This window comes from Triticum dicoccoides, chromosome 4A (genome assembly GCF_002162155.2).
Source record: "Triticum dicoccoides isolate Atlit2015 ecotype Zavitan chromosome 4A, WEW_v2.0, whole genome shotgun sequence".
Lineage (NCBI taxonomy): Eukaryota > Viridiplantae > Streptophyta > Magnoliopsida > Poales > Poaceae > Triticum > Triticum dicoccoides.
In genome coordinates, this window is record NC_041386.1 from 342,141,592 (window position 1) to 342,155,340 (window position 13,749).

The window sequence follows — 13,749 nt, forward strand, 5'->3', positions numbered from 1 at the left end:
GGCTCGGGCTCCCGGGTGGCGTGGAGCTTCGGGCCCGCGGGGGCCCTACGCGGGCCGAGCGGGCCGGCGCGCGGGTGGAGGCGCGGCGAAGTGGGCGCGGCGACCGGGCGAATAGGGAGGCGCCACATGGCGCGGACAGGCGGAGTGGACGTGTCCGGCCGGACGGAAAAGTGTCCGCCGACGCGTGGAGACGAAGGAGACTAGGTTTTCGGGGGAAGAAGAAGGAGAATTTCAGAGGGGGTCTTCATATAGGCATAGGAGGAGGTAGGAGAGTCCAAATGAGGTGCGGTTTGCAGCCACGCGATCGTGATCGAACGCTCTAGATGATGGAGAGGGTTTTGGTGGGTTTTGGGCCAGCTTGGAGGGGTGTTGGGCTGCAACACACACGAGGCCTTTTCGGTCCCTCGGTTAACCGTTGGAGCATCAAACGAAGTTTAGATGATACGAAACTTGACAGGCGGTCTACCGGTAGTAAACCAAGGCCGCTTGGCAAGTCTCGGTCCAATCCGGAAATGTTTAATCCCCAGACACGAAAGAAAGGTAGAAATGACCACCGGAGGAGAACGAAGCGCCGGAATGCAAAACGGACAATGGGGAAAATGTTCGAATGCAAGAGATGAACACGTATGCAAATGCAATGCACATGATGACATGATATGAGATGCATGACAACGATAACAACACACGGAGACAAAAACCCGAACCCGAGAAAATAAAATAACTTAAGGCCGGAAACGGCAAGAGTTGGAATACATATTGGGAAAGTCATATCCGGGGTGTTACACCATCCTTCTTATCCGCCAAGTATCTAGGGCAGTTCCACTTCCAGTGACCATTTCCTTTGCAGTAGAGGCACTCAGTTTCAGGCTTGGGTCTAGCTTTGGGCTTCTTCATGGGAGTGGCAACTTTCTTGCCATTCCCTTTGAAGTTTCCCTTTCCCTTTTTCTTGAAACTAGTGGTCTTGTTAACCATCAACACTTGATGCTATTTCTTGATTTCTATCTTTGTTGATTTCAGCATCGCGAAGAGCTTGGAAATCATTTTCGTCATCCCTTGCATATTATAGTTCATCACGAAGTTCTAGTAACTTGGTGTTAGTGACTAGAGAACTCTGTCAATCACTATCTTATCTGGAAGATTAACTCCCACTTGATTCAAGCGATTGTAGTACCTAGACATTCTGAGCACATGCTCACTAGCTGAGCTATTCTCCTCCATCTTGTAGGCAAAGTACTTGTCAGAGGTCTCATACCTCTTAACACGGGCATGAGTCTGAAATATCATTTTCAGCTTCTTGGAACATCTCATATGCTCCATGGCATCAAAACATTTTTTAAGTCCCGGTTCTAAGCCGCAAAGCATGGTGCACTAAACTATCAAGTAGTCATCATACCGAGCTTGCAAAACGTTCATAACATCTGCATCTGCTCCTGCAACAGGTTCGTCACCTAGCGGTGCATTAAGGACATAATTCTTCTGTGCAGCAATGAGGATCATCCTCAAGTTACGGACCTAGTCCGTGTAGTTGCTACCATCATCTTTCAACTTAGCTTTCTCTAGGAATGCATTAAAATTTAAGGGAATGATAGCACGGGCCATTGATCTACAACATAGATATGCAAAAACTATCAGGACTAAGTTCATGATAAATTAAGTTCAATTAATCGTATTACTTAAGAATTCCCACTTAGATAGACATCCCTCGAGTCATCTAAATGATCACGTGATCCATATCAACTAAACCATGTCCGATCATCACGTGAGATGGAGTAGTCATCAATGGTGAACATCTCTATGTTGATCATATCTACTATATGATTCACATTCGACCTTTCGGTCTCCAGTGTTCCAAGGCCATGCCTATACATGCTAGGCTCGTCAAGTTTAACCCAAATATTCCACATGTGCAAAACTGTCTTGCACCCATTGTATGTGAACGTAGAGCCTATCACACCCGATCATCACGTGGTGTCTCAGCACGACGAACTGTCGCAATGGTGCATACTCAGGGAGAACACTTATACCTTCAAATTTTAGTGAGGGATCATCTTATAATGCTACCGTCGTACTAAGCAAAATAAGATGGATAAAATATAAACATCACATGCAATCAAAAACATGTAACATGATATGGCCATCATCATCTTGTGCCTTTGATCTCCATCTTCAAAGCACCGTCATGATCTCCATCGTCACCGGCTTGACACCTTGATCTCCATCGTAGCATCGTGGTCATCTCGCCAACTATTGCTTCTACAACTATCGCTAACACATAGTGATAAAGTAAAGCAATTACATGGCGTTTGCATTTCATACAATAAAGCGACAACCATAAGGCTCCTGCCAGTTGCCGATAACTTTTACAAAACATAATCATCTCATACAGTAACGTATATCACATCATGTCTTGACCATATCACATCACAACATGCCCTGCAAAAACAAGTTAGACATCCTCTACTTTGTTGTTGCAAGTTTTACATGGCTGCTACGGTCTTCTAGCAAGAACCATTCTTACCTACGCATCAAAACTACATTAGTGATTTATCAAGTTTGTTGTTTTAACCTTCAACAAGGACCGGTCATAGTCAAATTCGACTTAATTAAAGTTGGAGAAACAGACACCCGCCAGCCACCTTTATGCAAAACTAGTTGCATGGCTGTCGGTGGAACCGGTCTCATGAACGTGGTCATGTAAGGTTGGTCCGGGCCGCTTCATCCAACAATACCGTTGAATCAAAATAAGACATTGGTGGTAAGAGTATGATGATCACCGCCCACAACTCTTTGTGTTCTACTCGTGCATATCATCTACGCATAGACCTGGCCCGGATGCCATTGTTGGGAAACGTAGCATGCAATTTCAAAAAAATTCCTACGCTCACGCAAGATCTATCTAGGAGATGCATAGCAATGATAAGGGGAGAGTGTGTCCACGTACCCTCGTAGACCGAAAGCGGAAGCGTTTGACAACACGGTTGATGTAGTCGAACTTCTTCTCGTTCCGACTGATCAAGCACCGAACGTACGACACCTCCGAGTTCTGCAAACGTTCAACTTGATGCCGTCCCTCAAACTCTTGATCCAGCAAAGTGTCGAGGGAGAGTTCTGTCAGCACGACGGTGTGGTGATGGTGAAGTAATCCGCGTAGGGCTTCACCTAAGCACTACGTGAATATGACCGGAAGTGTAAACTATGGAGGGGGGCGCCGCACACGGTTAACAAATGTTGATGTGTGTTCTAGCGATGCCCCCCCTCATATATATAGGTTGGAGGCGAGGAGAGGCAGCCAAGGGGGCGCCACAAGTAGGAGGAATCCTACTTGGGCACCTCCCAATTCAACCTCCCCCCTTCCATATCCATCCGGAGGGGGAAGGAAGGAGGAGGGAGGAGGGAAGGAAGGGGGAGGCTGGATCCCTCCCCTTCCTTTCTCCCTTCTCCTCTTTCCTTCCCCTTATTTTGGCCTACAGGGGGCGCACCAGCCCCTTAGGGGCTGGTCCGTCCCCCTCTTGGCAATAAACAAGATCTGGTTATAATGTTCATGCTTAACGCATGCACCAAATAACAATTATTTAGGTTTAAAACTAATCCAGAAGGTAGACGTAGAGAGAGCGTGCCAACGGTGATCACATCAACCTTGGAGCCATTTCCAACGCACATCATTTTCTAGTCTCCATTGATTATGTAGCTCCTGTTTCAAGTTACAAATATTAGCAACTAAACCAATATCAAATACCCAGGCGGTACTACGAGCACTAGTAAGGTACACATCAATAACATGTATATCAAACATACCTTTGTTGACGTTGCTAGCCTACTCGGGGCAGTTACGCTTCCAGTGGCCATTCCCCTCGCAATAGAAACACTCAGTGTCACATTTAGGTCCTACTTTGGGCTTCTTCATGGTAGTATCAACTTACTTACATCTCTTCTTGAATTTCCCCTTCTTTCCCTTAGCCTCCTTGAAACTAGTGGTCTTTTTGACCATCAACACTTGATATTTTTCTTGATTTCCACTTCTGTGGTTTTAAGCATAATAAAAAGCTCAGGGAGTGACTTCTTCATCCCTTGCATGTTATAGATCGTGACAAAACCCTTGTAGCTTGGCGGCAGTGACTGGAGAACCCTTTCAACTGCTGATTCATTAGGAGTGTTAATTCCCAGCTGATTTAGGCGATCGGCGTACCCAGACATCTTCAATACGCGAGCGTTATCAGAGTTGTTCTCTTCCATCTTACAGCTAAAGAATCTTCCTGAGGCATCATACCTCTCCACACGGGCATGAGTTTGAAATACCATTTTCAGTTCCTAAATCAACTAATATGCCCTGTGGCGCTAAACACGTTTTTGGAGCCTTGATTCCAAACCGTACAGAATAGCACAATAAACAATCGAGTGGACATCAACATGTGTCTGCCAGGCATTCACAATATCAGCAGGTGTCCCAGGAAGGGGTGGCACACCGAGCGATGCATCAAGGACAGAAGCCTTCTGTGTAGTAGTGAAGACAATCCTTAGATTATGGAGTTAGTCCGTAAAGTTGCTTCCATCATCTTTCAGTTTTTCTTTCTCTAGGAACGCACTGAAATTGAGTGGAGCTACATCGCGAGCCATTGATCTACAACATATTTGCAAAGACATTTAGATTATGTTCATGATAATTAGTTCAATTTAATCAAATTACTAATGAACTCCCACTTAAATCAACACCCCTAAAGTTGTTTAGTGATACATGATCCAAATTCACTAACCCAAGTTTGATCATCATGTGAGATGGAGTAGTTTCAATGGTGAACACCAACATGTTGATCATATCATCTATATGACTCATGTTTAACCTTTAGGTTCGATGTCTTTTGAGACCATGTTTGTACATGCTAGGCTCATCAAGTTAACCAAATTATTTTCACATTTGTAAAACTGCCTTACACCCATTGTATGTGAATGTAGAGTTTATCACACCCGATCATCACGAGGTGCTTCAACGATGATCTTTCGCAATGGTGCATACTAAGGGAGAACACTTTTATCTTGATGTTGAGTGTGAGGGATCATCTTATAATGCTACTGGCGCGATCTAAGCAAAATAAGATGCATAAAAGGACAAACATCACATGCAAGTATAATGTGACATGATATGGCCTTTTCTTCTTGTGACTTTGATCATCATCTCCAAAGCACTAGCATGATCTCCATCACCTCCAGCATGGCACCTGTTGGAAATATGCCCTAGAGGCAATAATAAAAGTATTATTATTATATTTCCTTGTTCATGATAATTGTCTTTTATTCATGCTATAACTGTATTATCCAGAAATCGTAATACATGTGTGAATACATAGACCACAATATGTCCCTAGTGAGCCTCTAGTTGACTAGCTCGTTGTGATCAACAGATAGTCATGGTTTCCTGGCTATGGACATTGGATGTCGTTGATAACGGGATCACATCATTAGGAGAATGATGTGATGGACAAGACCCAATCCTAAGACTAGCACAAAAGATCGTGTAGTTCATTTGCTAGAGCTTTGCCAATGTCAAGTATCTCTTCCTTCAACCATGAGAGCGTGTAACTCCTGGATACCGTAGGAGTGCTTTGGGTGTATCAAACGTCACAACGTAACTGGGTGACTATAAAGGTGCACTACAGGTATCTCCAAAAGTATCTATTGTTTTATGCGGATCGAGACTGGGATTTGTCACTCCGTGTAAACGGAGAGGTATCTCTGGGCCCACTCGGTAGGACATCATCATATGCGCAATGTGACCAAGGAGTTGATCACGGGATGATGTGTTACGGAACGAGTAAAGTGACTTGCCGGTAACGAGATTGAACAAGGTATTGGATACCGACGATCGAATCTCGGGCAAGTAACATACCGATAGACAAAGGGAATTGAATACGGGATTGATTAAGTCCTTGACATCGTGGTTCGTCCGATGAGATCATCGTGGAACATGTGGGAGCCATCATGGGTATCCAGATCCCGCTGTTGGTTATTGACCGGAGAACGTCTCGGTCATGTCTACATCTCTCCCGAACCCGTAGGGTCTACACACTTAAGGTTCGATGACGCTAGGGTTATAAAGGAAGTTTGTATGTGGTTACCGAATGTTGTTCGGAGTCCCGGATGAGATCCCGGACGTCACGAGGAGTTCCGGAATGGTCCGGAGGTAAAGATTTATATATGGGAAGTCCTATTTTGGCCACCGGAAAATGTTCGGGATTTTTCGGTATTGTACCGGGAAGGTTCTAGAAGGTTCCGGAGTGGGGCCCACCTGCATGGGGGGACCCACATGAACGTGGGTAGTGGGGGCAAGGCCCCACACCCCTGGTCAAGGCTCACCAAGATCCCCCCTTAGAAGGAATAAGATCATATCCCGAAGGGATAAGATCAAGATCCCTAAAAAGGGGGGATAACAATCGATGAGGAAGGAAATGATGGGATTTCTTTCCTCCCACCTTGGCCAACGCCCCAATGGACTTGGAGGGCAAGAAACCAGCCCCTCCACCCCTATATATAGTGGGGAGACGCATGGGAGCTGAACACGAAGTTCTGGCGCAGCCCTCCCCCTCTCCCAAGTCGTCCTCCTCTCCCGTGGTGCTTGGCGAAGCCCTGCTGGATTGCCACGCTCCTCCATCACCACCACGCCGTTGTGCTGCTGTTGGATGGAGTCTTCCTCAACCTCTCCCTCTCTCCTTGCTGGATCAAGGCGTGGGAGACGTCACCGGGCTGTACGTGTGTTGAACGCGGAGGTGCCGTGCGTTCGGCACTTGATCATCGATGATTTGAATCACGACGAGTACGACTCCTTCAACCCCGTTCTCTTGAACGCTTCCGCTTAGCGATCTACAAGGGTATGTAGATGCACTCTCTTTCTACTCGTTGCTGGTCTCTCCATAGATAGATCTTGGTGACACGTAGGAAAATTTTGAATTTCTGCTACGTTCCCCAACAGCACCTAGGTCATTGGTTCCGTCATATAGTTGTCTCCACCAACTATTGCTTCTACAACTATTGCTAACCCATAGCGACAAAGTAAAGCAATTACACGGCGCTTAAACATTGACACGCGGGTCATACAGTAATATTAAGACAACCAAATGGCTCCTACTGATTTCTGTACTCATTGACATGCAAGTCGTGAAAGATTATAAAACATGATCATCTCATACATCACATATATCACATCATATCTTGGCCATACCACATCACATGCCCTGCAAAAACAAGTTAGACGTCCTCTACTTTGTTCTTGCAAATTTTTACGTGGCTATGTATAAGAATCATTCTTACCTATGCAAACGCAACAATGGTGATACACAAGTTGCTTTTTAACCTTTTTCAGGACCGCCATTGTTAAATCAGATTTTAACTATAGTGGGAGAGACAGACACCCACCAGCCGCTTATGCAATAGAAGTTACATGTCAAGTGCATAACCGGTCTCTTGTGTGTGGACAACTAAAGCTGTTGCGAGCCGCTTCACCCCTTTATCCCGCCAAATTCAAAAAACAAGGGAGGGTAGCAACATGAACATCAACGCCTACAACCAAATTGTGTTATACTCATGCATAACATCTGCGCATAGATGGGGCTCTAATACCAATGAAGGGATTCATTTCAAGGAAAATAAAAAAATTCCTTAAAGAGAACGAATAACCCAAGATCCAATCTACTAGATGCTAGCAATGAGTGGGAAAAGGTCTAGATACGCTTGTAGAACACATGTGTTTAACGATCTAGAGATCCTGGATGATGTAGTCGTACTTTTGTCGAATCAATTCGATGTAGCACCGCACGAACGATGCCTCCAAATTGCATACGTACATGTGCAACTTGATGTCGTCTCCTCCTTCTTGATCCGGCAAGCAAGGAGGAGAGGTGGATGAGGTCGATCTCAGCAGCACGGCGACGCGATGGCGGGAGTATGCTGGAAATCCGACAAAGCTTTGCTAAGAATTGCGCAGTTGAGGGACGTATGGAAAGAGAGGAAGGCATCCAACAACCTAGATGTCGGGTGCTGCGGCCAACCCCTCCCTCCTCTATTTATATGTGTAGGGAGGAGCTTGGCCCCTTCTCCAAACCTCTAGGGATTGCACATCAAAGGGAGGAAGGAAATTCCCTCCTTCCTTCCCCATCAATCGCGATCCCTCCTTTTTAGGGATCTTGATCTTATCCCTGCGAGATTTGATCCAATTCCTTTTAGGGGGGATTTTGGTGTGTAGGAACCAGAGGTGTGGCACCTTGGCCCACCACCCACGTTTAAGTAGGCCCCTCCATGCAGGTGGGTCCCATTCCAGAACCTTCTAGAACTTTCCCGGTACATCACCAAAATATCCCGAACTTTTCTGATAAACCTGAAAATATTTTCCATATATGTTTTATTTGTCTCCTTACCATTCCGAAGCTCCTACTGATGTTCGGGATCCCATCCAAGACTCCAAATCCAAATTCAATAACACCATCTTATCTATACAATCAATATAAAAAGACCCAGGAGCAGATTCAACACATCTCAACCATTTCTTTGCGTTGATCCAACCGTCTTTATTGTCCTAATGGTGAGCGACTAAACACGTTTAGTGCTAAACACTCTTTACCTTTGCTGATCCCATTCCTATCTCACGAAAGGAAACTCACAAGGGAACTGCAGCAGCATCATGGATGCAGGACGCCTCCGAGCTCCGCCCCACCTTCAAGAAGCCACCCCAATCGCATCGAGCCGCCGCACCTTCAAGAAGCCGCCCCCATCGCATCCAACTACCACACCTCGAGGACGCCCCCCAACGCCTCGATCTGCCGCTCCCATCACCTCTGTACCGCCCCACCCATCGCCTCGCCTGGCCTCGGCTGTAGGCAACGCCGTCGGTGAGAATCCGCCTCCTACTGTCCTACACCGCCTGGCCGACCGGGGATGCTGCCTGGCCGACCAGGGACGTCGTCTGGCCAGCCGTCGGGTAGAGATGTTGCCTAAACTACCTTGCGGGTCATCGCCGGGGATGCCGCCTAAACCGCCTTGCTGGCCGTCGGGGACGCTGCATAAACCGCCCTCTATTCACATCTCCTCCTCATCTCGCAAAGTCAAGGGACGAGTAGCCGTCGGGCCGGAGGTCTTTCATCTCTACTTTGTTGCGTTCACCTTGTTTTTTCATTGACGTGCTACTTCACATTTGAAATTTTTCTTCATGTGTGAGATATTGATTCACGTTGATAAAACTGAAGCCAGCCAAAGCAAGCTTGTTACTAGAGTTTCAAAACAATCTTCGATCCGTTATTTGAATGCACACATTCAACAATTAAGCTTTGTTGCCAATATGATTTGCATTGTTTGTATTTTTTGCTCACCAACGATCATATTATACTGATTTTGTACACACATCAAGCACAAGCAGATGGAAAATACTCATTCGGGTGCTTTCCGTCACGATCAGGGAATCATGCCTAGTTTTTCATGCAATGTAGCTATCCTGGACATGCCTCTTTTCCATTCATCCATCGGTGGAGATGTGAAGTGGTGAACCACACGGGAAGCTCGCCAGTTGGAATCATCTACATCTCATATGCTAGGCAAAAGATGGACAGAGGGCGCATGCAATGGCAAAGCAAGCAGTTAGGGATCTGCAAAGAGTATTCGAGTTAGACATGCCACCCCCTGTCCAACCATTCATTTTTTGGCTTCTCTAAATTTTCTAATGGAAAGGGATCACTGCGACAAGAGATTCTCCAAGCATTATGTTTGCATTTTTCAGCTGGCAAGGAGGGGATCAACCATTCCTTTGTTGTCTTGTTCACTGAGCCTTCAGGAAGGAACCACAATTTATCTTCTGCAGTTTAAGACTCGCCTAAAGCGTCGCTGTAACAGTTCCTAGGCACTCGCCGACTAGCCCAACTATGATGCAATGCAACTCAACAGATAGCATCCTGGACACCCATAATCTTTGTTGTTAAGGATGTTATTACTGTAATCAGGCACTATGTACTACCATATGGGAATGATTATTTATCTTCTTTCTTTGCTCGCAGATTTGGATAGCACATTTATCAAATGGTCTTACTTACAATTCAATATAATATGAGATACAAGACGAGGCCGTTCAGAGAAGTGCTTAATAGTAACAGTATGGAGGTAAGGAGGGGTTGTTTGTTGGAATCCACAATGGACTGTATGTACAATTCAGTCATGTTACCATGCCATGGTATTTGCTATTAGTCAAAGCTTAGGCAATTTTGCTGAGATTGTTTCTCTTCTTTTATCATTTATTAGTTCTCAGGGCACCTGGTTCTTTTGTCTAGCTCTATATCCACTCAACTTTGATGTATTTTTTAGTGTTGAAATTCTGACATGCAGGGTTCTTGAATGGTTGACTATAGGGGTACTGTCCTATATGTTCTCTTATGCAACATTGTACAATTGGCTAGCTAAATGAGTGTACGGTAAACTTCACATTTTTGTAGTTTCATCTGCTGGGATTTTTAAGGTAGTATAAGTTTTTGGTATTTTGTACATAAAAGTTTTTTTTCCTGATGTACACACTTCAGTCTTCGTGTTGTTGATGCAAGTAAACAGTTCACATTTTTTATCGATCCACCATATTGTTTCTCTCTTTGTTTACTTGCCCATATGGTTATGTATTGCAAACTAAGGAAGCAAGTTTGTTATGATAACATAACAAAAAATGGATTTATGCGTAGGAATGTGAACCAGATACTATAGACCTTGATTTGCTAGACTTTTAATTAAATGGCTGCATGCATTGTTCTGATGCAGAGGCCCGGGTTCTTTCCTCCTTTAAAAAATATGAAGCATATACGCAGCCCGACACATGCATGGTGAAGGCTAGCTTCTACAAATTCATTTTTATTGTTTTCTATGCATATTACTGTACATGGTTGTATGTTTGATATATATTTGTATTTATTCAGATCTGCCACATGTTGTAACTCTAGAAGAACTCTTGCAGAATTTTTTGTCTGATCTTCACATGTGTTGCATCTTCAATCATTGGAAGTATAGCTCGAACTATTGGGAAACAATGTACAACCACCTAGTTATGAGCTTAGCTATGTTAATTTTAATCTCTAATATTTTTCATTTACGAATAGTATGCACTGCTTGGTAAAAGGAATGAGTTCACGGTGTGTCCTGTCACCTCTCTCACACACTTACATGAACTTGTTTACAAGTTGAAGTTAGCGCATTATATTTGTTTAATGCAATCTAAGATACATTATGCTCGGCATTTTGTTTTGCTGACTTGTGTTAATCCCATCCTGCACACACCTTTGAATTGAATGATTGATTGATTTCACTACTTGGTTGAAATGTGTTCAGGTACAACGCCTTTAGGCCATTGTTTTGAACTACATGGACAATATGAAGCTATATCTCTAACGACGCCACGTTGATTTTTACGATTCACATATTCTGATTCTTCAGAAGAACCTTAAGTTATGGCTCATGTGAACTTAATCTAACAGTTTGCTTTCTTAATATTGAATACTTGAGAGGTTTGTCTTGCGTGTACCAGATGAAATGGATTTTCTTTTGTGGTATCATATAATCAGTTTGTCGAGGTTGGAATTACGTGTAAAAATAAGGTATATATATCACCTGCTATTAAATAAGCATCCATGGATCAAATATAGTGACATTAATTCACAACTTAATACTATTCCAATTTGGAAAATGACAGGATGATTGAAGGTGAACAACCATGATATTATTTTTTCAACAAAATTTCATGGACAAAGAAAGCTTTTTTCATGAAATGCTTTATTAATCATAAAATGGAGGAAATAAAACTTGGACACAAATGGAGTGGAGAACGACATGAATAAACCATTAAAGTTTTGTTCTACACAAGTGCAGAGACATCTAGATGCAAGACATGCATCTCAAAATTCTTCGTAATGTTACACGTGCATTGCATGTGCAAACTTACTAGTTATCTCTTCAAACCTTAGCGATGCTGAATGTTAAGTGTTTGACTCTACAAGTTTGAGAATATGTAGACATGATCAAGACTCCTATTCGATCAATAACCAATATTGGGATTATGGATGCTCATAATGGTTCCACCATATTCCATGAAGATATTTCATCAGTTGAACCATGATGTCAAGGATTCAGATAATCCTCTAACAATTCTCTTTGTCTGGCGGTATGTCACTTGCCTGAGATTCGATGGACGGAATCACCATACCTGGTTCAATCTCGTTACCGACAAATTCTCTTTACTCGTTTCGTAATAAAATACCCCTGTGACCAAACAAATAGTCACATGCTTGCAAGCTACTTAGGATGTTGTATCACCGAGAGGGCCCAGAGATATCTCTCCGTCATATGGAGTGATAAATCTCAGTCCTGATCCGTGCAATCCAACTAGTATCTTTCGAGATACCTGGAGATCACCTTTTATGATCACCTAGTTGGGAAGTGACAGTTGATATCCACAAAGCATTCTTCCGGTACTAGGGAGTGGCATGATCTCATGGTCTAAGGAACAGATACTTGATATTAAGAAAGTTGTAGCAATTTAAACTTAGTGAGACGATCAGATGATAAGCTTATGATTGAGTCTGTCCATCACATCATTCTCCTAATGATATGACATTGTTATTAATGTCAGTTCATGTCCATGGTTAGAAATCTTAACCATATTTAATCAATGAACTAGTCTAGTAGAGGCTTACTATGGACACATTATTTGTTTATGTATCCATAAATGTATTTGAGTTTCTGATTAATACATTATAGCATGGAGAATAAACACTTATCAAGAACAATGCAATATGATAATATCAACTTTATTATTGCTTCTAGGGCATATTTCAACACAACCTCCCTCTGACCTCGATGTGCTGCAATTCTTCAGGGCATCCACCACATAGGTTGTTGGCAATGGCACCTCCTGGCGTTCCTAGATCGACCCTTGATGGGAACTCCATCTCCAACCTTGTGCCGACCCTGATTACCATGGTGCCATGCCGGCGTAGACGTACGCGCTAGGTCATGCAGGCTCTTCAGGATTGCACTTGGATTCTCGACATCCAAAGAGTGCTAGGACCGGCGGCCACCATCAAGTATGGCGACTTATGGCACCGCCTACAACATGTATTTCTCACCCCAAGACCTGGTGTGATATGTTGGGGTTGGACGGAGAACGAGATCTATCCGACGACATTGTGCTACCAAGCGCTTGGGCTCTTCTGTTTCCGAGCATTGGCGGCTGATTTGGAAGACTTGGACTCCCCTCTCGGTAAAGTTCTTTCTTTGGTTGGCATCCCTAAACTGGTGTTGGTCCGCCGATCGCCTGGCCCGCCGAGGCCTACCCCACGAGCCAGCCTGCGTTCTTTATTCGTAGGAACATGAGACACTGGCTGCGTCTTTGCTAGAGTGGTTCGGCAGGAAATCCTCTCATGGCACTGCCCTCAAGTTACCCCGTCGGACCGATCCTTAGACTTCTTCGACAGGTGGACTTTGACCATTGACGCTACCCCAACACCCCTACGTCCCTTTATCGCCGCGCTCACTGCATGATCTATTTGGCGACACCACAACGCCATCATCTCTGAAAAAATCACGCCATCATTTTTCACCCTTATCAACGCGGTCAAGAAGGGGGTTTGCTTTTGGGCTATATAGAGCCAAATGATTAAGGCTAGTTATTTGCTCTCCCGTATCAATGCAATGATGCTCTCTATTCGTGAAAAGTGTTGTTCTGTCTAAAAAAAGAGGTTGTAT